General features: G+C 40.7%; 1 pseudogene; it reads right to left on the reverse strand.

Moving 5' to 3' along the window:
- Positions 1 to 2,108: 2,108 nt before the first annotated feature.
- LOC110582008 overlaps positions 2,109 to 14,110 on the reverse strand; it is a 31,338-nt pseudogene continuing 19,336 nt past the window's right edge.

The raw sequence follows: 14,110 nt of genomic DNA on the forward strand, positions 1-14,110 counted from the left end.
AAAGATTTATTTACGGGGCACCAGGGTGGCTCAGTCATTAAGCGTCTGCCTTCAGCTCAGGTCATGATCCCAGGGTCCTGGGATCGAGCCCCACATCGGGCTCCCTGCTCGGTGAGCCTGCTTCTCCCTCTCCCTCTGCCCGCCGCTCCCCCTGTTTGTGCTTTCTCTCTCTGACAAAATCTTAAAAAAAATGAAGACTTATTTATTTGAGAGAGAGAGAGAGTGTGCACTTGAGAGCGGGGGAGGGGCAAAGAGAGGGGGAGAGAGAGAATCTCAAGCAGACTCTCCACTGAATGTGGAGCCTGACATAGGGCTTGATCTCACAACTCTGAGATCATGACCTGAACTGAAACCATGAGTTGGACGCTCAACACATTGAACCATCCAGGCACCTGTTTTCACTTCTTTTGGCTAGATACCTAGGTATGACATGCTGGGTCACATGGTAAGTTTGTTTAATTATTTGAGGAATTGCCAGACTATATTCCAAAGCAGCTTCACCATTTTTCATCCCCACCATCATGTACAAGGGTCCTGATTTCTCCACATTGACTGTGTACAATCTTTTCTGTTTTTTCTTTTCTTTTTTTTTTTTTTAAAGATTTTATTTATTTGACAGAGAGAGAGACAGCCAGAGAGAGAACAGAAGCAGGGAGAGCAGGAAAGGGAGAAGCAGGCTTCCTGCAGAGCAGGGAACCTGATGCGGGGCTCGATCCCAGGACCACGGGATCATGACCTGAGCCGAAGGCAGACGCTTAACCATCTGAGGCACCCAAGCGCCCTTTTCTGTTTTTTCTTAAGATTTTATTTATTTATTTTATTTTAGAGAGAGAGAGAGAGAAAGAGAACATGCACAAATGGGGGAGGGGCAGAGGGAGAGAATCTCAAGCAGACTCCATGCAGAGCGTGGAGCTGGATGGGGGGCTCCATCTCACAATCCTGAGATCGCTACCTGAGCCAAAACCAAGAGTCGGACACTCAGCTGCCTGAGCCACCCAGGTGCCTCAGAGGCTTTTCTGTTTTCTTAAAAGTGAAATGGTTATAATTTAAGTCTATAAAAACTTCGCAAGGACTTAAACTGGATAGAGGATATAGTTGGACCTTATTGAATTTTAACTTTCACAGAAACTATGTAAGATTAAAGATAATGAGCCCAAATTGTACTTTTATTTGGGAAGTTTTGATGTCTACAGTCATATAGAATGATTTAATAACTATCTAGTTGTATTTGAGGGACGAGACAAACTTAGGGTCCCCCTACTCTTCTGCCATCTTAACTCCTCCTCCCTGTCTACAGTCATTCAAACATAGCTTATTTTATAGGACCAGCAAGTAATTTATTGTCCAAACTACAATACCTTATAGAGGATGAGAGGAGCTCTATGTATAATTATGCTGGGGAACAAGAGTAAGTTGAGGCAGTTCCAGGCTCACTAGGGCTTGTGGTCACCTGATGTATAGTGAAAGACCTCACTCTGCACTCACTCATTTGGAAATATATTTTGCTTGTTTTCTTTTTTAGCAGAAGATAAATTTGTATTTATCTCACACTTATAGGCAAAAGTACATGAATATATATGTGTTGTTCTAAGGTTTTTTTTTATTTCAAGATACCTCATTTTATTTATTTTTTTAAGATTTATTTATTTATTTATGAGAGACAGAGAGGCAAAAGGAGAAGCAGGCTCCCAAGGAGCAGGGAGCCCGACTTGGGACTCGATCCCAGGACCCTGGGATCATGACCTGAGCCGAAGGCAGACGCTTAACCATCTGAGCCACCCAGGCACCCTCAAGATACTTTATTTTTAAAAACAGGTCAAAACACTAAGCTCGTGGCCCATTCTGCCAATGTACAAGCTACAAATGCTCCCTCAGCAGCTGAGTGGCACTCTGGTAGCGTGTTTGAAAAGTGAATAAAAATCCATATAAAACAAATATTCAAATAGTTCCCATAGGAACACAGATAAATGGCCCCATCTCCTAGTGTTCCATATTGTTGCATCTGCCAACCCCACTTACAAAGACAGTTCAAAAAAAACTAGCAGTACTTAAGTTAAACGGTCCCCCCCAAATCCCATAACTCAAGCTAAACTCGAAGTTAATGGGTATCACATGATGATGTTAGCTGAAGCACAGGCAGCAGGGGACACTTCATCCCACTTCATCCTGCTCTCTCAGTGGGAACACAGGACACAGGCAGAGTGCTGACGTCCTGCTCCTCTCCTTCCAGCAGGAAGTCGTGGTTCTGGATCTGCTGCATCAGCTGCCATGTTGCTCCCAACGTCACATAGGAGATCGTTGGCCTCTGGAACCCTTTGAAAGTAGAAGCAGTGGCAACAGTGTAAGCACCCATGTTTCCAAAGAGCGTCCAATCGCCCACATGCATCTTGAGCAAGTCACAGTGCTCAACAATGCAATTAAGGCAGTCACATGTTGGTTCCCATATGCTGGTTGAATAATACTTCTAATCTGGTTTGGGTCTCTTCTGCGTGAGGGGCTTCATGTGTGCATGATCATAAATGATGCAATTAAATGATCCATATACCCCATCATTCACGTAATACCTAAAGGTTTGTTCACTAGACTCATCTTCATTGTTATTAGAGCCTGTCTATTCCTTTAGTACGATTTTTTTTGGCAATGATATTAACTGCAAGCGTGAAAGCTTGGAGTTATCTGCTGGGCTCCGCTATGACTCTTACTCCCGAGCTTGCTGGAAAACACTTGTCCAGTGCTGGGTTAGTAACACTGGTGATCTCTTCAAATTTAAGCTTTACATCTTCAGATCCAAGAAAGCCACCATTTGTTTCAAGCAGATACTATGCTGAAGCCAACCTCAGCTCCCATGTCAAAGACACAGCCAGTATCAGAGATGGTGTGCCTGAAGGTCTCAGTATAGCCACTTCCTACGTGGGAGCTGACACTGATGACATCAGGATGTAGCTCTTTTGCCCCAAAAGAGCTGTCCCTATTCTGGGACACAGCTGGTTTTGAGTGTGGCACCAAATTCAGCACTGAGGCGGCAGACCGCTTTGAAATCGGTAGTGGTGATCTGCAAAATCAAGTTCGCCTTTGGGTGTGCCCTGGCAACTTTGATCAGTCGGACTTCACAATCAAAAGTTATCATCTGGACTGCATAATTAACAGCGTACTTAATCTGAGACACCTGTTTGGATTTGCATAGCTGATCGTCTCTGGAGGCACCCCGAGACTCAGTGCCCATGGTGCTTCAGTCTTGCTGGTAAAGTCAAATCCTGTCCCAATGGCAGCTAGGGTCTTCACTGTGGTTCTGTTATCATTGCATTCGACTGCATCAAAGGGGGTGACCTGAGCAAGAGCTTTTAACCATCTCAGATGTTTCTTTAGAATGTCTCTCAGGTCTACAACACAGAAGGCATCCTTATCATCAGAAGATGAAACTTCATTAATTTTTTTGGTCCAGACTGTGCTTGGCAGTAAAGCCTTCAAGGAGGAAATGGCAGTCAAACTCTGTATTAACTAAAGTTGTTCATGGTTTCTTGATGTTCCCATGGAAAACTAAGAGATGGAATTCAGAGAAATTTTGGCCAGCATTTCACAAAGGCAATTCCCGGGAATTCCAAGTCCCACTGAAGATCTGTGTGCCCTTGGGGCTGCAGTGGAGATATTCTGATGAATACAGAATTTGCTGCCTTAGAGCCCACGGGGCACCGCGGGCCAGCCCCATGGAGAGTGCACAGGCCGGCCTGCTGCACCACCGCCCTGGTCAGCCGCCCCCCTGCCACCCTGCTCCCTGCTCTGGGGACCACCGGCCCCAGGTGGCTCCGGGAGTTCTGGTTCAGAGGCCGGGGGGCACTGACCTGTTGTTCCCTCAGAACAGGGACAAGATAACTGATGCACACAGGAAATGAACCCTAGCTGTTCTAGTAGGCTGTGTTGTTTTTCCAGCTAAACCGAAGTGGATTGCATCATGGAATTTACCTTTTATATAATGTCTCCATTTTAAAGATTTTGTGGTCCTTATCTCATGTTTTTGGATTCTTACAGCTCCCTCCCCCAAGAATGCCTATTACTGTGTTAGACATATAAATGTTGCCTCTTCTTCCAATAAGTATTATAGAAATAATTCATGGCAGAGTGCTTAGTGTTGTGGAAATGTGCAAGGGGGTCAGTCTACATTTCAGGGGTTGGGGTTTCTAAAACAGATTCTCCCAGGCAAATTCTCTTCTCTGAATCCTTTTTCCTCGTTCCCCTTCCATTCTACTTCTCTGCTAACCAGCCAACCAAACTGACCCCAACATCCTCAATCATATTGGCTCTTGAAAAAATAACAACTGTCCTATTAATTGGAATTCTGATTTCAGTGAACATACAGGGTCAATTTGACAACTTAGAAAGCTGGAGTCTTGCAAAGTATCACCATGCAAATGACAAACAGAGAGGCACCTGTTCCTGCCCCAGGAGGGAAATACCGAGTACCACAGTCTTGCCTTAATTCACCCTCTCGAGGAGCTACATTTGTCAGCAGCACAAACCGAGTCATAGCCATTAAAGAACAAACAACTGTGAGAGAAAAGCAAGCTGAGAGAGAGGAAAACAACGCTATCCACTTTAATACACAGGAGGGCTTCTTCAAGAACATTTGAGTTGCATGGAAGGTTGACTCTCAAACGGTTGCCTAGGTCAGCAGGACCTGAGGCAGTCCCTGGGGTGAGGACTGGTCAGGTAAGTTAAAGCCGCCTTCAGGGCACTTTCAGCTTAGGCACCAATTTCCTCAAGACTGAGGGTAAGAAAGCAACACTGTTTGAGTTCAACTTTCTCCTTAACTTTTTTTTCCTTGTTTCCTTTTTTCCTGTAAGTCCAGGATATCCAAGAGTTCTTCTAATGGCTGGAAAAATTCTTTATAAGGATGTTGCCTCCTGGTTTGATCTGGGCTTAACTTTTTAGCAATCCTAACTCATTTTCTAGGCTCCAGGCATGACTGCGCAGAATTTTTTTAAAAGATATTTTTACTTCCGGGGTGCCTGGGTGGCTCAGTTGGTTAAGCAACTGCCTTCGGCTCAGGTCATGATCCTGGAGTCCCGGGATCGAGTCCCGCATCGGGCTCCCTGCTCGGCGGGGAGTCTGCTTCTCCCTCTGACCCTCCCCCCTCTCATGCTCTCTGTCTCCCATTCTCTCTCTCAGATAAATAAATAAAAAATCTTTAAAAAAAAAAAAGATATTTTTACTTCCAACCCCCTAAGTTCTAGATTCCCTTTCACCATGAATTCTCCAGACCTTTTCTCAGTACCAAGTTGGGTACTGAGTTAGGTACTGAGAAACAGTTGCTGTTTCTCGTTACAATTTTATTTCCCAGCTCTCAACTCTCCTCATGTCAGTTTTCTTCCATATACCCTTGAAACTGCCTTATGTCTCTTTGAGCTGATCTCATTCCTGGCTTGACATATTCAAAACAGGGTTTTTTTTTTCCCCCCAGACAGAAATTGTTCTACTTCTATTAATTGTCAAAGTAGGATATTAATGGAAATACTCTTTATTTCATATATATTACATTATAATATTATTATATATCATAATATATATGTATATATATTTTAGTTTCATGTTTCCATTATTGAAGAACAAAAATACTCTGTGGTTTTACTTCTACTACCATTAACAAGGCTAATCAGAACTTTGCTTTGAATAAGATTTGGTGATCTTATATACTCACTAGATCTCTGCTGAATTTGAAAGTCATTCCTCATAATCCTCTGACTATTTTTCCTGTCTCCGATGGCTTCTCTTTCTCAACGCACTTCACAGTTCTGTCCTTGGAGCCCTGTGCTTCTTACTCCATGAAACAGAATAACGTATTCTGCAGCGTTCAGACAAAAACTGCTTCTTGGTCAGTTACCCATGAAAATTTCCTAAGAAGGTGGCACACTGGAAGCCAATATAGCATATATTATCGTTTCCTCCAATATTGAAGCTCTAATTCTGACTGAGGCTCAGATGAGTAGTGGTTTACCCTTAAGGACCATGCTGTATGACACGTAAATAATTTTAAAGATGAGCATCCTTTTTAACAAGGCAAGATGTCTATCACAGCTCAGGAATATGGGGATTGAGACTGAAGGAGGGTATATTTCTTTTGGATTGGCAGGTGGAGTCGCTGTACTTACTAAATTGTGATCTGTTTCTGTTTTGCAAAGCATACACAGTTGAATTTGTAATAGTGAAATGTGTGCGTGATCAGGCTTTGTTACTCTCCTAGGGTGATCCTGTCTGTACTCGCCGTTTCATGTACCATCTCTATGTATATGTGTATATATGTGGAAGCTGTTAGTGATATTAGTATTAAGTTAATTACTTTCCTGACTAAATGTGGTAGGTCTGAGGCCCCAAAAATATGGGAAACATTTACGGCTAGCTACTTCTTGATACGTGTAATTTTCCCATTCATTTGACAATTATCCATTCATCTCACTGTATGGCAGGCTCTATGCTAGGTATCAGTGATATTAGGACAAATTAGCAAAACAATTCCTGCTTAACAGACCATTATGCCTTATAAAGAGTGGTCTGTGCATTCATTTATTTTGTTAGAGAATTGATTAATTTACTATGTACTAGGTATTGTGTAGCAACCTCTCAATATAAAGAAGCATAGTTCCTGATTTCTTGGGGCTCCCAATTTAGGGTTCGTACAGGAAGGGAAAGAAATAGACACATAAAATGGTCATTATGATACAATAGAGCCATGCAGACAGTTAGGTGGTATTAGAGAAGAAGGACAATATTATTGCGACAAACTAACCTGCATCCGGGAGGAGTAAAAAGAAATCTTCACCTAAGATTTCTCTTACTTGTGTAGTTTAACTATTGATATCACTGATTTGTTCTTTCAGGACTGACCACTTCTAAAAGAAAACCACTACTAAGGATTTGGTGGCTGGTGGATGACTTTATACAAGAGGTAGCACTTCGTTTGGGGCTTGAATACCATTGTTATTTTCAATGTGGGGGCACAGTTAGGGACAGTGGGCACTGTAGCCTGGGAGACCACTATAAGCCAAAGCATAAAGTAGAAATCATAAGCCATAACATAAAGCTAAGTAACATGAAGTAACGTAGCATAAATTCTTAGTAAGGTGCATTGTGGCTTTCCTGACTGCACAGAGGTTGTGTGTGATAGAGAAAGGTGAAAACAAGGTGAGGTGGTTGAGATGAGGATACGTATGGGCTGACTTACAGAGTAAGCTAGGTAGAAAAATGTGTACTTGGTGCAACATCCAGCTTTCTATCCATTGCTCCATCCCAGCAGTTTTTATCAAGTGTTTACATTGTACTTATAGTGCTGTGTTCTGAAAATATGTTAAAGAAGAAAAAAGAAAGAAAAAAAAGACAGGATTTACCTCCAAGTGTATAGTTTAATTTAAAAATGGATAAGCAAAGTAAGGAAGTATGACACAATCTCATAACTGGTATAACACAAAAATATACAAAGAAAAATTTCTGGAATCTGCCTGGAAGAATCAAGGAAAGCTGTACCCATTTGGTCACCTTGAATCATATAATGAAGGAGGGGTATAAGATGGTAAGGTTGAGGGCACTGCAGACAGAAGAAACAGCAAAGACCAAAAGGTATAACAGATAGAGCCTTTCTGGGAGAAACTGTGTGTAGTTCTAAAATGCTACAATTTAAAATGTTTTTGTCCTTGGAAAGGGATCAGTATGGTGGGAACTGAAAATGATAAGGGGCTGTTGAGCTTTATCCTCCAGCTTTGTCGTGCTCTGGAAGGGATTAACGTGGTGGGTTATTATACTCAAATTTGTACTTTACAGATTTAACTATAGACAAATAGTGGAAGGCATTTTGTAGTAATAATGCTAGAAATGAAGCCTGTCGGCAGGAGGACTAATTAGGAGGCTCTGTACCAAGTGCGGTAGCAGAAATGGAGACATAAGAGACATGAAGTAAGTAACCAGACTTGAAGACTGAACATATATCTGGGATGAGGAAGTAGGGGGCACACAAGAAACTCAACACAGTTTCTGTCATGGTAACTAAGTAGATAGTGGCACCATTAGCTAGACTAACAGGTGATTTGGCCAGGCTGCATCAGGGACTCCAAAGCTATGAAGTTACAGGATACCTCTTCCCCATCTTCCCCATAAACATATTTGGTGTGAATTGATAGGCATAGGGCTATTTCCCTGATTGGAGAGACAAGATCTGGAGCAGTGTCTTTCAAACAGAGAGTAAGAAGTTAAGGGCAGTGAAGAAGATGGCACAAAGCTGAGACCACTGGAAGAGACTGCAAATATTTATTACTATATTCTCTGTGCCTATTATGAATTCAAGAACTAGAAGAACAATAGTGAGAAGAAATTCAACCACAGATTTGGAAAACCCACTCCTCCCTACAGAAAAAGTCTTTATAATTTTTTTTAAAGCTTTGTTTATTTATTTGAGAGAGAGAGAGAGAGAGAGAGAGAGAGAGAGAGAGAGACAGCACACTCGAGCACCAGTGGGGGAAGGGGCAGAGGGAGAGAATCCCAGGCAGATTCCCCGCTGAGTGCAGAGCCCAACATGGGGCTTGATCTTGGGACCCATGAGCTAAAATCACTAGTTGGACGCTCAACCGACTGAGCCACCCACACATGCCAGTCTTAATAAATTTTATAAGCATGAATTTTTCAAAGTATTTGTTGCAAATTGTTCATTATTCCATTTTATAAAGAACAACTGTCTTTTTCCAAATGGGGCTTTGCAACAAGAATTTTCATTCAAATTCTAAAGAGGTACTCTGAAATATTCAATATGATTTGATTTTATAGGGGAATTTCAAAAATAGGCAAAAAATGTGGAATATGGCACAAAAAATAATTCATTCCTGTATATTTAAAGAAAAAAACTCACGAATCACCATTATTTATCTTCTGCTAATAAGAAGTCAAACATGGAGAAATGCTTTTAATTTGATACGCATTTAAATTGCAAAAAGAATTTGAGCTTGTTTTTATTTGAAATGTAGAGATGTGTTTTGTTTTTATAGAGTGAGTTATGTACTTTTTTGATGTTTTCAAGGTTTTATTAAAACATGAAACATAAACAATCATCAGTCCAATTAGGGGAAAGTCTTCACAATGAACATCTGTTGGTTTTGCCAGTCAGCATCCAAACAACCTTTTTTGGTAAAAATTTCCTTTGGGAAACTGCCCTTTTTTCACTCTTGACAGTAAGATTGTATGGTAATAGACCACATCTTGCTCTAAGGATGTGTCCTGATTGGAATAATGCAATCAGCAGAGCCCATCAGTAGAGCCCTGACTACAATGATCAATCAGTTCAGGTGTGGGCACATAATCCAAGAGTTAGATGAGGTCGCTTGGAAAGAAAGTCCTCCTCTCTCTCCTAAGGGCTCTAAGTGAGGTGACTCTAAGTCTTCCTCTTGATGGTATAGTAGGAAGACATGAGGATCAGAATTGGTGCATTCATTTTGCTTTGGGAAGAGGGAGAGCCTGCAGGTTCTTGGGGGAATCACCAATGAGGAGACTCCCACTCCGAAGGCAGAGCAGATAAGCTGGATCTTTGTGACAGTGTTGAGTTGCATTTTCCTGTGTTTCCTAATATGTTAGCTAATTTAGTTAAGAATCAACTTTCTGTTGTTACTTCATGGGAGTGTCGTGGGGCCGTAAGTAACTTTCATCTTTAATAACTCGAGGTAGTTTATCTACTAATTCAAACATATCATGTCCATAATTATCAGATCATTCAAGATTCTGAATATGAAAGGAGAATTATTAGGGATCGAGGTTATTAATGGGAGTGCTTTTATAGGAAATTTAATTGAATTAAGCTATACTCATTTTGCAAGAGGGAGAAAGAATCAACATGTGTCTTTGAATATATAACCAAAGCCCAGGAACTTTGAAAGCTGATGTACTCTACTTGAGAGAATTTCCTGTGTCAGGGCACCCAGGTGGCTCAATTGGTTATCTGCCTTCGGCTCAGGTCTAATCTCTGGGTCAGGTCCTGGGATCGAGTCCTGTGTAGGGCTCCCTGCTCAGCAGGGAGTCTGCTTCTCCTTTTCCCTCTGCCCCTCCCCACCTTTCCTCTTGTGCACTCTGCTCCCGCTGTGCTTTCTGTTCTCTCTCATACTCTCTCTCAAATAAATAAAATCTTTAAAAAAAGAAAGAAAATTCCTTGTGTCTAATTTTACAATTTTCCCAACTGTTAAGACATAGGAAGTGGAGCAAAAAAGGGTGAATGTCATGATTTTCTGTAAAGTCCCTTTCTTACTCGAAAGAACAAAGTGAAGAACTAATCATTTAGAGTCATACAACACGAGAACTCACGAAGGGTCAAGAGTAATAGATCCTTATAGAACTTTAGATGAGTATGCCATCTCATCGGCCTCTAAAATGTTTACATAGAGTGAGCATAAGGTTTATCCCAAGTTAAAAAGATACTGTGACTCATTTTTGAGATATCAGAGGCTTCTCTGAGTTTAGACCATTGGGTGGCTATGTTGGGGCAGCTCTGCTGGGCAATGTGCTTGGATCATAGACATCAGTAGAATGTGTGATAATGTCAGGAGGAGAAGTAAGAAACAGAATTTTCAGAAACAAATCACTGACTATCATATACCAGGCACCAAAGATACAAAGTCAATGCCAAAGGCATGTGTCATCTGGAAACTGTACCCAGGCCTATTACCTGAGAACAGTGACTCTTGATCTATCAGACCTAACCTCCCCTTTTCATAATAAATGTTTTGTAATCTTCTCTTTGCTGTCATTGAATGAAAATCATAGGTAATATAAATTAACTATACATGTAATTACAAATCAATATGACGGTCTAACTGTAATATCCAAGAAAAATTATATAAAAATAATGTTTATATTTTTCAATATATGAAGGCTTAGGCATCACTGCCCTAGATGAAACAGTGAGGTAGTCAAGTGCTACAGCTGTACCTAGAATTATGAATAGAGAAGCTACAAATAGAGAAAGGTAATGATGTGATTTATTGGTAATTGACATATCAGACTAGTGATGTGCTCTTCAAAACACTGAATAACTCTAGAAAAATTTCAAACCAGACAAAGTCTAATCTTCCCTGGATTTGCATTCTTGGAAAATTTAAGATATTAAAATCCAGCATATTAAAATTGCAAAAATTGTATATTTATAAATGAAGCAGAATTAGGTTCTAGATGCAGATATTTGTAAAATGATTTTAAATTGGTCCATTATCTGTGATTTGTAACAGATGCTGGACAAATGACCTTTGTGTAAGCACATTGTACCCACTCGCTGCCAGTAGAATTCCATAATCATTGTGACAATCTCAAAACACCCCTACCTGTTTCCAAAACTAGCCATAGATAGCGGTAGTGTCCCCTTTGATAATCAGTGTTTTACATGTTCATAGTGACCCAAAGCATAAATCACGACGAAAGGCAAAACTCTACATAAACAGCGTTATGCACAAGGCCGAATGAGAATGCAGAATAAGGATTTTGCTTGGGTAGTGTACAAACATATAACTGTATATGGATACACAGAAATTGTATATGGCCACATATAAATGGATCCATGTAATATACCGTTTAAATTATTTCTGTATAAATATACATGTCTTGTCCCTAAAAGGAGTTTTTTTTTTTTTCTTACTCCAAAATAAAAGAATCAATTGAGAAGTAAATAGTAAGTACTTAAGGTCATACTTGTCATTTCAAAGAAAAGTTTTATTTTGAAACTTAAGTGTCTCTTCTTTTCCCATGTTTTATATTTGGTGTAGAGCCTGGAGTATGCTTGGATTCAAACATGCAACTCCAGGAATGGCTTTTATTTTGGAATTGGGTTGTACAGACTCCGTTACTGCCCGTGTGGTATGCCAGCCTGATCAATAGCCTGATGAGGCATGTGTGGCCTGCACTGCCCAAACCCGCTATTTTCAGCCTAATTAGCAGCTGCTCAAAGATGGGAAACAGGTGCAGATCCAGGGCCAGACCAGGGACGTCTGCCTGTAATTAACAAGGAAAAAAGGGTCAGATATTGGGAGGAATATCAAACCGGCCCACTGGGGTTAACATGCAGGTCTCAAAGGCATAGTCACCTGAGATCTTAAGCATGCTAATGTAAATTATGCAAGCTTTCAAACAACGTGGCTGCATAATCAGTTGGCAGAGAGGAAAATGATTTTTTCTTCTTTTTTTCAATAGAGTAGGGAAAAAGGGCATCTACAAACTTATTTTTTTCTCACCATGTTGTGGACTTGCTCGTCATGTAGTGACATTTTCTGAGAAGCAGTCATGAGTCCTTAAAAGAAGTTGTTAACCAATTACAACTCTCGTAGAAATAGGTGAAGTTTGGAGGAAAATCTAATAATCAGGCTGTTGAGAGAATTACGTATTAACAGATATTTGGAAGCAGACACATTATGCACATGTGGTTCTGTATAGTAAATTGATTTTGGTCATTGCAACTTTTTGAATCACTCCATAAAATGAAGTCCATTTAAGATTCACAAGGACTTGCCAAGGGCCAGGCCAAGTTTGGAGAAGGTGGAAGAGCAAAGTTTTGAGCAAATAATGAAAGACATGTCGCAAGTCAATTCAAATTCTGGCTTTAATAGTCAAGCCTTCGGTACCAAGGCATTCTTTCTATTCCAATTCATGGAGCTTACAATTCACTCTAGGCTGAGAAGACTTTACATCTTGTCCTTTTTAGCATTTAGCATTTAGTCCCCCAGTAAACTGTCACCTACGTGGTACCGGATTTCCTAGGCTAGAAGAGAGTTTTATCTTTCTGATTGAGTAATTGGTGGCAGTTCCATTCAGCCTAGCCAAATTAACATTATGGGAAAGAAAAATCCCTAAACCTCAGATACTTACCAAAGGTTTATTTCTTGCTCTCAGTGCAGGTCTTGTGGATTGACAATGGCTTCGTATTGACTTCATTACAAATCTTAAGTGGGAAGAACAGAGTCTCTCTGAGACACAGCCTTGTGACAGAGAGGATACAATATGGCAGAACCTTGGAAGTGGTTTTTATCCTTCCCACTTACACACCACTTGATTTCCTATGACATCAGTGAGGTGGGATGTATAATCGTCCCTTGAGGAGGGGTGGTAAGTACTTTGGGTAATAAAATCGACTACAGTGAGTAGTGTGTGTATAAAGTGTATATAATCTATATACATTTTTAGAGAGCTAGTCCTTATTGTGGTGTGAATACAAGTACCAATGTGTCTAAAACAGTGTGAATGTTTTAAAATCAGAGTCATACGAAATGATACACTGCCTTATTTTTGTTTTCAAATATGCACTGTGTGCCAGGCACTTTATAACTTTATTTTTCACGCTCCCTGGAATCTTGGAGTTATCCCCATTTTATCGAAACTGTGACTCAGAAACCTTCAGTGATTCGCTCAAGTCTCTTTAGCTAAAAAAAGTGGTAGCATGGGGATTCCACCCCAGCTCTGGCATAGAACACACTCTTCTGAATGTACTAAACTGCCTCAGAAGATGTGGCAGGTCTGGCAGGCACCTTATCTCATGGGCTCATAACACAGTCTGTTGCATCTGTCCTATTCTGATTGTAAGATGATTGGGGGCATAAGAGGGTGCCTGTGCTGTCTGGGGAGCATCAGGCAGTAGCTCTGGGCTCAGTGCAGTGAGCTTGAGCACTAAGCAGAGGACACAAACTTTCAGGACTGAAGTCAAGGTGACTGAAGTCTTTCTAGGGTCCCTTTACTTCAGTATCTTTATATTAGGGTTCCTCAATTTTGCACTGTTGCTTACTTTGCACTGGATAGTTTTCTGCTCTGTGTCTGTGTGTGTGTGGTGGCTGTTCTTAGGGTGTTTGGAAGCATCCCCAGCCTCTACTTATTAGATGCCAATAACAACCTTCCCCTAATTGTGAAAAACGAAAATTGCCAAATGTCCTTGGTGTGTCACACGCACACACACGTGTACAAAAACACCCCTAGTTATAGGAACCACTGCTTTACATCCAAATGATAAATTTGGTATAGAATTAAAAGTAATATTACTGATACTGAACTCAATTTTATATGAAATCTAATCCTCTTGTATTGTATGATAATCATCCATTCTTTAAACAACAGTAAT

Source organism: Neomonachus schauinslandi, chromosome 8 (genome assembly GCF_002201575.2).
Source record: "Neomonachus schauinslandi chromosome 8, ASM220157v2, whole genome shotgun sequence".
NCBI lineage: Eukaryota > Metazoa > Chordata > Mammalia > Carnivora > Phocidae > Neomonachus > Neomonachus schauinslandi.